The sequence below is a fragment of the Micromys minutus genome (assembly GCF_963924665.1).
Source record: "Micromys minutus genome assembly, chromosome: 18".
Lineage (NCBI taxonomy): Eukaryota > Metazoa > Chordata > Mammalia > Rodentia > Muridae > Micromys > Micromys minutus.
The window spans coordinates 37,932,637-37,945,502 of record NC_137953.1 but is presented as its reverse complement, the minus strand read 5'-3'; the positions used below and the strand labels follow the sequence as shown (position 1 = coordinate 37,945,502).

General features: G+C 41.1%; 1 pseudogene across 1 annotated transcript; it reads left to right on the top strand.

The window, feature by feature from the left end:
* Nucleotides 1-10,874: 10,874 nt before the first annotated feature.
* LOC308432554 (protein lin-37 homolog) lies at nt 10,875-11,600 on the top strand (annotated as a pseudogene). Its single transcript has one exon. The product of its transcript is annotated as a protein lin-37 homolog (transcript).
* The last annotated feature ends 1,266 nt before the right edge of the window (nt 11,601-12,866 follow it).

Genomic DNA, 12,866 nt, shown 5'->3' with positions numbered 1-12,866 from the left:
GGTAGAATCTCAGGGTTGTTTTGATTTGCATTTCCCTGATGACTAGAGATGTTGAACATTTCTTTAGGTGCTTCTCGGCCCATAAAGACAGAACTGAGTTCCTTGCCATCAGAACTCACTGCCTGCCCGCAAAGAGCCAAACATGCAGGTGCAATCTCCCTCCTGAGCCCACGGGCCTTCAGACCCACAGAAGAGACAAGTACCAGTCAGAAACAAAAAGATCACCTACAATCACTGACAATAAAATGGGAAGAGGCAAGCACAAGAACCCAAGCAATGGAAACCAAGACAACCTGGCAACATCAGAACCCAGTTCTTATACCACAGCAAGTAGTGGATTTTCCAATACTCCAGATAGTTAAACATTTAAAACTCTTGCTTACATACTGATGTAAATGCTAGTGTATATAAATGGATATATGTGATTTGCAGTGGTTTGCATATAGTGTGTCCCACCAAAAGGTTCATGGAATACAGATTTAGTATCTAGCTAATGGTTAGATTTGGGAGTGGAACTTCGATGGAGAAAGTAAATCACTGAGGGTGGGTTCTTGTTTCTGAAAATTTCCTGATCCATTATGCTTCCTGTTTGCCTTGAGATAAAAACCTCTTTCACTGTAGAATCTGCCTACTATGATATTCTGCCAATGTACCCAGATGACCTGAAGACACAAAATAAAAACATAGCTCCCCACTTTAAGTTGTTCTTGAGTATTTGGGTCATAACAGCAAAAAGCAGTGATTTTAGATTATATTAGAGTATAATTTTTATTTTTGTTTATCTGTCTTTTAAAATTATTTTTTTATTTACTTTACATATATGAGCATACTGTAGCTGTCTTCAGAAACACCAGAAGAGGACATTGGATCCCATTACAAGTGGTTTTGAACCACCGTGTGATTGCTGGGAAAACTCAGGACCTCTGGAAAAGCAATCAGTGCTCTTATTGCTGAGCCATCTGTCCAGTCCTGTTTGTCATTTTCTAAATGATGTTATCATCTTGCATCTAAAGAAGACTATCACAAAAAAAATTATATGAAGGATTTAGGACTTATATTATGAATATGAAGAAACACAGAAAAGTTTTCAACAAGGAAAGAAATGAAGTGATACCTAGATTCACCCAACATAGTTTTTAAAATCATTTTTATTGAATATTCTATTATTTGCATTTCAAATTTTATCTCCTACCCTCCCATCACCCCTCCACCCTCCCCTTGCTTCCATGAAGATGTCCCCACTCCCAAGCACCCACTCCCACCTCATCACCTTGGCATTCCCCTACACTGGGAAAACAAGCCTTCACTGGACCAAAGGTCTCTCCTCCAATTGATGCCAGACAATTCTATCCTCTGCTACATATGTATCTGAAGCTATGAGTCTCTCCATGTGTACTCATTGGTTGGTGTTTTAGTCCCTGGGAGCTCTGGGGTGGGTTGTTGGTTTATATTGTTGTTCTTTCCATGGGATTGCAAACCTTTTCAGTTCCTTCAGTCCTTTCTCTAGCTCCTTCATTGGGGTCCCTGTGTTCAGTCCAATGGTTAGCTGAAAACATCCTTATTTGGATAAGTATGGCTCTGGCAGAGCCTCTGAGAAGCCATGTACATCAGTCTCCTGCCAGTAAGCACTTCTTGGCATCAGCAATAGTGACTGGGTTTGGTTGGTGCATATGGGATGGATCCCCAGGTAAGTCAGTCTCTGGATAATCTTTCCTTCAATCCCTGCTCCTCTATTTGTCCCTGTATTTCCTCCCATGAGTATTTTGTTTTCCCTTCTAAGAATAACGGAATCATCCACATTTTGTTCTTCCTTCTTTTTGAGTGTCATAAGTTCTGCGAATTGTTTCTTGGGTATTCTGAGCTTTTGCGCTAGTATCTGCTTCTCAGTCAGTGTTTTAAGGTGAATGAAAAGGAAGAAGTGAAATCAAGGAGAGCACTGACAGTGGCAGTTCACAGTGATGTAGTGTGAGCCTAAAGGGATGCAGAAGACACACTGGGCAGAAGAACAAAGAAAAAAGATCTCTGCTTCAGTAGATAACAGAATGTTATGGCAGAGGGTGAGGAAGAAGTCAAAGCAGAAGGCAGGTTTGGGACCTAGGCAAAAGCTGAGACCAGTAACAAAGTGGAATTAGATACAGCAAGGCAAGAGTGACCTAGAAAGGATGCCAATTGCAGACATGAGTCCTGATCTTTATGAGTTGTTCAGAAGATTATACAAAAGAGCCACTGTTGGAGGTACAGAGGTGGGGGGAAAAGGTCAGGGCTGGACACAATTATCTTGTGTTATATTATAGTTAAGTACCAGGTAGAAGGAGACCAGTGTGGAGTCTGTGCAGAACTTACAGGCAGTTTGTTCTAAAGAGGAAACAAAATGCACTTCCTAATTCATGCCACCATTTCTTTAAAAGGTTTGTTAAATTAATCATTGGCTGAATCTCAAACATTTATGTGGCAGTAAAGTGCTAATTACAAATACTTTAATGCAAGTTAAATTAGATAGTATTTGTTATAAAGTTGTTTTTTAAATTACAGCAGGCTGGGGTCTGAAGAGGTAGCTCAGTTGATACCAATTGCTGAACTTGCAGAGGACCTAGGGTCGGTTCTCAGCATCCACATTATAGCACAAAAGCATTTGTGACTTCAGTTCTAGGAGACCTGATCCCTCTTCTGGCTTCTGTAGGCTATAGGTGTATAGGAGGTACACCTACACACATGTAGGCTAAACATTTATACACATAAAAAATAAATCTTCCACCAGCAAGTCCAAGATTCTAGGAAAGCAAGAGGCTCCCAGGAATCAACAGGGATGAGATTAGCTGAAATTCCCACCAAAAAGGAGGGAGAACCTGTAAAGACCATATCCAGAGGTTAGGCAAGGCCCCTGATTGGGGGATGGGGCCACCCAGTCATCTTCAAATTTTTAACTCAGAATGGCTTCTATCTAAAGAAAATACAGGGACAAAGTGTGGAGCAGAGACGGACAGAGAGGCCATCCAGAGACATCCCCACTTGGGAATCTGTCCTATATACAGACACCAAACCCAGACACTATTTCAGATGCCAAGAAGTGCTTGCTGATAGGAGCCTGTTATAGCTGTCTCCTGAGAGGCTCTGCCAGATCATGACAAATACAGAGGCGGATGCTCTCAGCCAACCATTGGACTGAGTATCAGGCATTAGAGAAAAGCACTGAAGGAGCTGAAGGGGTTTGAAACCCCATAGGAAGAACATCAATATCAACCAATCAGAGCCCCCACAACTCCCAGGGACTAAACCACCAACCAAAGAGTACACATTGAGGGATGCATGGCTCCAGCCGCATATGAAGAAGAAGACAGCATAGTCTGACATCAATAGGAGAGGCTCTTGTTCCTGTGAAGGCTCAATTCCCCCAAGTGTAGGGGAATGCCAGGACAGGGAGGTGGGAGTGGGTAGGTGGGAGGGGGAGCACCCTCATAGAAGCAGGGGAGGAAAAATGGAATAGGGGGTTTCTGGAAAGAAAATTGGGAAGGATAATAACATCTGAAATGTAAATACATAAAATATCTAATAAAAAAAAGTGAATCTTTTAAAATGTTAAAGGACTGAGCCAGCTTTGGCTCTATTGTGAATTGTGATTTGAAGGAGCTGGAAAGATAAAATGTAAACTCCCGATTCAGAAGTTAGCCCCAGCACAAGCTGGCAGAGAATACCGGTCACTGTAGTTCACATTTACACATGCCAGGATCTGAAGGACTGACTGCTGTTACAAGAGAAGCAAGAATTTGTAATGAGTCCTTGGAAGAATAGTTAGGGCCCCACTCATTAGGAATTAGAGGCCTGAATGGACAGACCACAGGGAATGAGGTAAGATACTCATAAGTCGGTTTGAGGTAGAAGACAAGAGCGTCAACTCCTAAAGCTTGTAATATCCAGAGCAGAGACAAAGGTAATCTTGATACTGGGTAGGTGACCTAATTAGAAGACTTTCAGAGTTAGGGTGTCCTTAAGCAATAAAATACAACAATTACAATCAATGTTAACACTTTATGCCAAAACTGTTGGTCATTATTTAATTATACTATGGAAATAATTTAGTACCCAAATGATCTCATTGTTGTTAACCCCTCCACTCTGATTTCTTAAGACAAAGTCAAACTCTTGTAGACCAGTGAACTGGCTGGTTTTGTATGTAAACTGGATACAGACTAAAGTCAAAAGAGAGGAAGTAGCCTTGGTGAGAAAATGCCTCCATAACATCTGCCAGAGGATGGCCTAAGAGACATCAGTACCCCAGTGTAGGGGTGTGCCAGGGCAGGGAGATGGGAGAGAGTGGGTGGGGGAGCACTCTCATAGCCGCAGGGTGAGAAGGGATGGAGTAGTGGGATTCCAGAGAGGAAACTGGGAAAGGGGATAACATTTGAAATGTAAGTAAAGAAAATTCAGCTGTCAGGCATTTCCTCAATTAATCAGTGGGGGTGGGCCCAGATCATTGTGGACAGAGCCATGCCTAGGCTGGTTGTCCTGGATTTTATAAGAAAGTAGCATGAGCAAGCTAGGTGAAGCAAGCCAGTAAGCAGCACCTCTCCACCGCCTCTGCATCAGCTTCTGCCTCCAGATTCTGCCCTGCTTGAGTTTCTATCCTGGCTTCCTTTGCTGATGAACAGCAATGTGGAAGTATATGCTGAATGGGCTTTCTTTATGGGAACGGTGTTTTGTTCTAGCAATAGAAACCCTAACTAAGATGGCTAGACTTGTCTCGGTTCCCTAGTAGTTCTGCTCCAGTCTTCCATGTGTTTGAATTACAGTCATGCCTGCGTTTTCATTAGCATTTCACACATGGTGAAGCCAAGGCCTGATTAGCTCAACTAGTAAGCTGTAGAGCCAGGCTCTACAAACCAATGGGAATGGCTTCGGAATCAAGATTCTGCAACTCTGTGCTACAGCTGTGGGTGTCATAGAAGTAGAGGAGAGAGCAGGTACTTCCACAGCTCTCAGTATCCCAAGACTTGGAGGACCATTCTCGCTAATGCCAGTACTCTCCATTTCTGTGCCCCGGGGTCCCTTTATACCACTGATCAATGCAGTCGCCATCACCTGATGGTAATCCCAAGACAAGGAGCATCTTGTTTTTACTATATTGGACTTCTGACATGAAGGCGGTAGTTCAGAGAAGGTAGGACTTCGGCGCTGGCTCCCCTCACATGTGACTTTTTGGCCTTCGGTATGTTATTTAAGTTCTATTATATTTAATTCTGTCCTTTGCTGTCAATGTTGTGTGCAGTGTCTCCATGAGCAGATTTTGGGATTAGACCTTTGAGCCCTGGCTTGTCCATGATAAGTGAAAGTTATGGCAAATTATAAGCTTTTCCTATTTTGAGTTTCCCCTTTTTTTAAAAATAGAAATGATAGCAAGTGCACACCCACCAGGGAGCTTTAAGGAAGATATAATGGAGTATTGGCATCATGCCTGAGAATCGTGAGTGCCGGGAAGGCATGCTCTGTATTTACAGAGCCATAAAATTTTAACCTGGTTTATAGGGCTATTTATAGTTCATAATGAGAAGGACACAAAGGGAAACTCCTGTGTAGTACATATACTGCGCAAGGCACCGAGGAGGCCTCACTGTGCATCAAATGTTACTACTGTTCACCTAATGAACTTACACAGAGCGGTTACCAACCAAGTTCATCTTCTTCCCCTAGAGGCCTCACACTTTGCAAGTTCTCTGCATGTGTCTCTTAAATGCAGAAGAACTCTAGAGGCAGTGAACCTAGAATTCAAACATTTAAAACATGAATTAATTTTCACGTGTAAGGGTGCTTTGCCTACACGTTTATCTGTGCACCACAAATATGCCTGGTGTCTGTGGAGTCCAGGCACTGGATCTCCTAGAATTTGAGTTACAGGTGGTAGTGAACCACCATGTGGGTGCTAGGAATTGAACCCATGACCTCTGGAAGAACATTCAGTGCTCTTAATTACTGAGACATCTCTGCAACCCTAAAACTCAATCTAGCTACTAATTCTAGGATAATGTAAGGAAGCTGCACCACAGTGGAATGTTCAGCCAGGCTGTTTTCTCCAGGATCCTTCCAAGAACTATGCTCAGTGATTCTCCTGCCTCGTTAGCAGGTGGCTTTGGCTCTCTGAGTTCCTGGGGTATCTCTCCTGGCTTCTTCTTGAGTGAGAGCCTCTTTTAAGGCAGTCTCATCACTTCTTACAAACTCCTGTTAAGAAAATAAAAATTACTGTAGTTGCCTTCTTGTCATAATTGAAATGAAAACATAGTTATGAAAGGCTGAGTTATGGTTTTCAGTTTCCTTTCCATTAGCTGTGCCTCTGACACTTAGAAATAATTTTTCTACCATTTTATTTTTTTCAGGATTTCCCACAATGTATCATGAACATATTCACCCTGCCCACATTTGCAGATAGGGCTAAATAGAGTAGGGGGAAGGAATATATGGGGAGGGGCCGCTAGCATTAAAGACATTTTGAAACATTATATAGCATTTTTAAAATATAATTTTTGTTTGCATGCTTGTATGTATGTATGTGTGCATTTAATCATGTGTGAACAGGTATTTCATGCATGTGTGTGTGTACCTGTGTAAGCCAGCATAACCTCAGTTGTTCCTCAAGTGCCATCCACCTTCTTTCTTTTTACATGTTTATATTACCATAATACCATTATTACTCATCATTCAGGAAGGTCTCTCAGGGTCCTGAGACTTACCAAAAAGGCTGACTATCTAGCTAGTGAACTTCCGAAATTACAAGTGGGCATGTTATACTGGCCCCACCCTCCCCCCTGCTTTTGTTACACATGGATTGTTATAGAAGAAGATCAAACACGTACCAGAGAAACACATATACACTTCCTTTCCTGGCCTAACAATGACATCATGACTTGGGTATTGAACAATAGTCACTGTGAACAATTGTGTTCACCTTAATTATGACTGAGTTATAGGTTATTTTATCACCACTAAATATTATGTTTTCTTTCTTGTAGATTTTTTTACTTCCCCTAGTATTAATAATAACCTCATCGACTATTTTGTATAGCACTCTATGTGGCTATCAATACTTTCCCTGACCACTGAGACCATCATATGTCTTTGAGTTTATTTAACCGTAATAGGCCATGTGCATATTCTACCCAGTCATGAAGACATTTTCTCCAGAGCCCTGCCTCTTTTTCACCCTGTGGGCCACTTATTTTTATGTTGGTATTTCTTGGGTCCTTGTTCTTATTTTTAAATGGGTCAATTTAAAACATAGACTATTATTTGAAAGACGTCTGAAACTGATTGGTACATCAGTGATTTCAGTGGGAGATTGATAAATGTCAGCTAGGACCGACTGCCTTCCATGGGCATGCCAGCATACTTAGAAAGGGATCCACTGATTGTCACCTGCCAGGCATAAGTCTAGCTGCTCATAACCTGGAAATCTCTAGGAAAAGGCACAAGAGGGTAGACTATTGAAGGAATCTTTGTCAACACTCCTCTTTTGAACATAGGGCCTTCTATGCACTGTGTATGGTGTCTGGGAATAGCATGGCAGCTATTGTCAGCAGCTTCTGAGAAGGCTTTTGAACTTGTCTTTATTTTATGCCTCCCTGTCATTTCATTCCTCCTGGGTTCCGGAGACTGTCTGGTAATCTTCCATATACCTCTGCACTTTTAGACGACTTCCAGCTTAGATCTCTGGTTTCCTTCATCTGCCACATGGATTCTTCTACCCACCTGCTCTGTCAAGTTTCAACTTCTTGGCTCTCACCAATGCTCTCATTTCTTTGATTCTTGAAAATATGCATCTTTTTAAAGCTCCTGCTTAAGGTTTTAGTGACATTTTCTAAAAACAGGTGTAACTGCATGTAAGATGTGTGCGCAAATGCTCTTCTTTAAGAGAGACTCCGCCATGTGTTCCTTGGCAGTATGGAAGGTGAGTCTTCTCTTCCTTACACGTGTTCCCTCCTGACAGCAGCTAGGTCCTTGCTTTTTGTACTCCTTTCTCTTTCCTTCCCTCCCTTTTCTTTCTCTCCACACTCCCACCCTTTCTCTCTACCTACTTTTTTACTAGTTGAATTAAACTAAGCAGAGGTATTATTTTCTCCTATTCAGTAGATACCCATGTGGCCTACACTAAACCAGTTACCTTTTCTTTCTTCATGTGATAATGTTACAATGTGTCTATATATTCTTCCTATGGCATCTTCATAGGAATCCCTCATTCCATCATTCCTGATTTCGTTGCCTTCTAGGTTACAGAAAATCCTTTGGTGCCCACTGTTATTAAATATCATTCTTCAGCTTTTTGTCAGTTCTATTCACTCCTTATAAGGTTTATTGACTTCTCTTTTGCTGAAATTGTCATGATTTATTCAATCAAAGAACTGTAAGCAATACGAGATATTAGGTATGGTAATTTCATTGCTTTTGGAGTCTGAAAAACAAACACCTAATTGAGGGATTTTTCTCTTCAAAATATTGAATTAATTCATAATAAGAATTCATATTCTTACTAAATACTTTTTCAATAGAGAGATAAATTATGGAATGGGGCTTAGTTTTACTTATCTGTAATTACAAAACAAAAACGAAGTGACAGAATGTCAGTGACAAGCAGTGAGCATTTAGCTTTTGTTTCTGTTTGGGGGTTGACTTGGTTCCCTGCTTTGCACTGCTGGTTTGTAGGTAAGCACTTGCTCTCCTCCATGTTTCTTGCTCTGGGGACCATGCTCTAGGAGCAGAGCCTATGACAGATATATTCCCAGAAGGATGGCAAGGATGCTAAAACAAAAGCTAACCACACACGCTTATTTCAAGCCTCTACCTATAACACATTTGACATACCATCCCAACATGCCACCAGCAAAGTAAACCACTGAGGTGAAGATTAGAAACTCTGTTTCTGCAAGTCCGCAGCAGGAGTGTAGATGTTTGGTACTGTTATGGGAAAATGAATATTGCTGTAATATATCATTCTATCAGAGTCTGGACCTCTGCTGTGGTTACTCATATTTCCAAAGTTTCTTCCACCTTCATCCAATAAAATCAAAAGCCTTTTGATCTATATCTGTGACATCCATTCTCTGCATATATATTTATATCAGAGACTGATGAATGATTTGGAGAATATGACTACCTGACACACACTGAAATATAATCACAGAGTAAGAATTCAGTAACACAAAGAAACACTTCCATTCTGCTCTATTGTTTAAATCTCTTTGGACCAGGAGAGACCTTTATGTGTCAGTCATTACCCAGTTTCGTCCTGAGAGCTGAAGAAATAGCGTTTATTTTCACATCTCATATGCTCTCAGCTTCTTTTAGCTGAAGCTGGTAACAATTTTGACAACATCACCATCTCAAAAACAATGTGAGCTCTCTATGGGTTTCATTCCGTGTAAATACATGCTAAAACCTGACCTCTTTTTTATGCAACATACTTTCTCTCTAGAGTGATTGAGAGGTAAGTAATTGAGAGGTACCAAGCTCCTTTAGGGCATCCCCCAAAGCATTTTTACTCAGCTGGAAAAACCAGAAAAGATGAAGCCTGTCTCCTACAAGGTGATATCGAATGTGACAACACCCTCTATTTGGTCTTTATTCTGAGGCTGTTCAATAACCAACGTGTGTTTTATCCAAGTCCATCTTTCAGCCCTGCAATTTCTCATGCTAAATCTCCCTTTTTGGAGGTTTTTCAAAATGACTATTTATGTCCTCGGCTCCACCACTGCAGGCAATATAATGACAATGTAGCTACCGGGAATTAGCTCACCTTTCTAAATTCTTCTTCAAAAGTTCATCGCATGATGCCATAATTCAGTAATTGTATTTTATGTTAGCTATCCCAGAAAATTACTGTACCATCTTTCCAGTACATGTTATCTGTTACTATTTTCCAGCATTTACTATCAGTTTTCTTGTGGCTCACAGCCAACACTATTACTTCTGTAAAGCATTAGCGGCGTGTGGTATGTGGTACCAAGGTGTGTTCTAGTCAGGTGTTTGTATAACAAACCACTTGGGTAGCAATCACTACAGTATGTGCTTACTTTTACCACATACACATTTGTGGTTCAACTGGAGCAGCTCTGCTCTTTGCTGCTTATTCTGGGCTCCAAACTGGAAGGCAGCCATTGCTGGGAGTTTGTTCTTTTCAAGCTGATATCATCAACGGAGTAAGAACGCAAGTTCATTCACAAAAGTAACATTTTAAGTATTTACTTATGTCAGGGAGATTTTTCTAATATTGCTGATCTGATACCAAGCCAGATGCTGCTGTCGCAGTGATGGGGAAGATGAGTGAATTCCATTCACATGACGTTCTGAGAGCGGATATACTGTAATTCTCTTATGTGGAAGATGAATTGGTACCATAATTAAATTCTCCCAGAGACAAGCTAGAAATATGGAAAAATTAAGTGAATCTGAGAAAGGAAAAGATGTTTCTTAACTCTCCTCCACTCCCAGGGTCTGGTTTACATTCTTTGGGAGCTGAGTCAAGAATTTCAGCCCAAAAGGAAAACGCAAACCTGCTGCGAACACTTCCTGCGTATAGATGATACCTCCTGTTCTGAGAAAATTCCTGGTTAAGATGATTGCAACAGCTGATTGACTTTGGTCAAGGCCAGATCATGTGTCTTACATCTGTATGGCCTTTGACGTTAACCGGCCACCTGTAAACCTGAACAATTCAGCTGCAACCACTTTGCAATTTTATCTAAGAAATTAAGGCGACTGGACAGTGCTCAGGCCTGAAGACCAATGAGATCCAGACTTACCTTTGACCTTTCCCTGCCTGCCTTCCATCTCGCTTTTGAACCCTCCCTCCTCCAAGTTTTTCTGATCTAGCACATTAGATCTGGACCCAAATCATGTTTCCTGTAAAAGTGAGAGTGGAGAAACCAGAAACGGAGAATATCCAAACCCCGGACCCAGCTGGATGCCGTTCTTCAGTGTCTGCTGGAGAAGAGTCACATGGACAAGGAAATCTTGAATGAAGAAGCTGGGGAAACACCTTCGGATACACACAGCAAGGATTGTTCCATTGCTGCCACCGGCAAAAGGCCATCTGCCTGCTTCCCCCACCAGCAGAGGAAGAAGGGAGGGAGATGGACGATGGGCTCGCTGATGGGTGGGTGTCCAATACATAAGCACCCTCTTATTTTGACTGAAGTGTGGACTTATCCCAGTTCAGTGAGAACACATAGTTGTATCCCAGCTGCCATGCTTGGATGTGCAACAGCCCCACAGTGCGAGAGCTCAAGTTCTCAACCGGCTCACCACTGACCCCTCTGCCTGAGGATGGAGCAGGTTCAGAGGTCATCAACAGCAAAAATCATGATGTGTACAAGCTGCCTCCACCCACAGCCCCTGGACCACTTGGAGATGCCTGAATTCCATCCCCACTGCAGCCTGAGACCCAGGGTGCCCCTGATGATTAACCCTCCGAGCCTGAACCTTCCTTTCCACACTTACCTATCACAGCATGAAATGCTGGAAACACACAAACCAGAGGTGGAAGGAGGTATCTCATTGGAACCAGCTTCGTTATTCAGAAAAGTATGATGATCCTACGGAAGATGTATGATCATCAGTGATCTTCCCAGTACCCACCCCAATAAACCTGCCCCCAACCCAGACTGGCCAGCCCAACTTTCCTGGAACAAACCAAAAAGAACAAAGAAAGAAAGAAATTAAGATAAATAAATAGACACATTTCAAATTTTCTTTCAAATAGTTTTACTTAATCTTTGAAACTGTAAATTATATCCCTTGAGGAAGACCTCAAAAGTGGTGACATCACATACAAAGCTATCAATAATAAGGAAGCATGTTCTTAACCTAATGCTCACATTTTGATCCTGTCTCTAGCATATACTTGTAGGTTTTTTTTTTTTAAATAAACTCCAACTTTATTTCAAACAAATCTTCATAAAATGTTTTTTTTTTTTTTTTTTTTTTTTTTTTTTTTTTTTTTTTTTTTTTTTTTTTTCTGCAGGATAAATCAAAAGCCCCTAAACTGGAGGACCTCAAGTTATTCAGTTGGCCAGGTTAGCCTGCAATGCTACCATGGGTGTTATGATCTCTCAGAAGTATATCCTTGATCTAAGATTCTTCTTTCTTCCAGGAAATATTTGTTTTCTCCTCTGAAGAAAATGTTCCATTTTAAAAATAAGCTTATTTCTTCCATTGCTGAATACATCTTTTGTTAAGGGGACAAAAAATTCTTTCATGCCCCACTTCTCAAGGGAAGCAAATGCTCTAAGTAAATAATTCATCACACACACTAAAAGAACTAATTTATGTTGGCAGAGATCTTGGGAACGTTTCTGACACTGTGTTGAACACACATGGCATTACTTGATGGGAGATAACAGCCATAATTTAAACTCTCACTGGATTTGTTGAGTTTAGATTCATGGTGCCGGTTATAATGTACTTGAGGTTCTAACATTTTGCAGTCGTGGTGAATGCAAATGTAGACCCACAGCCTTCGTGGCATAGTAAGTCGCCCGAGATCTACTGAAAAATAGGTTAGATAACTAGGTTAGAGAACTAATGGCAGAGATTTACCTAGTCCATGCTGGGTTTTATGTTCTCTAAAACCTAAGGGCTTAGGACAGGAGTTCTGAAACCTGTTCATCACCGGCATTTAATACCCAATGCATAAAAATGTGGAGAAATGGTAATAGAAAACTATAAGTCTTTATTCACATGATTAAACCAGTATAATTATATAGAACAAGAGATATCTGTATGTACAGTAAAAACACCATAATTCATAATCCAATAATCATGAATCTAGACTGAGGGGCTAGACAGATTGGCAGTGGGTGACATGTTGACATACACAGTAAGAAGTG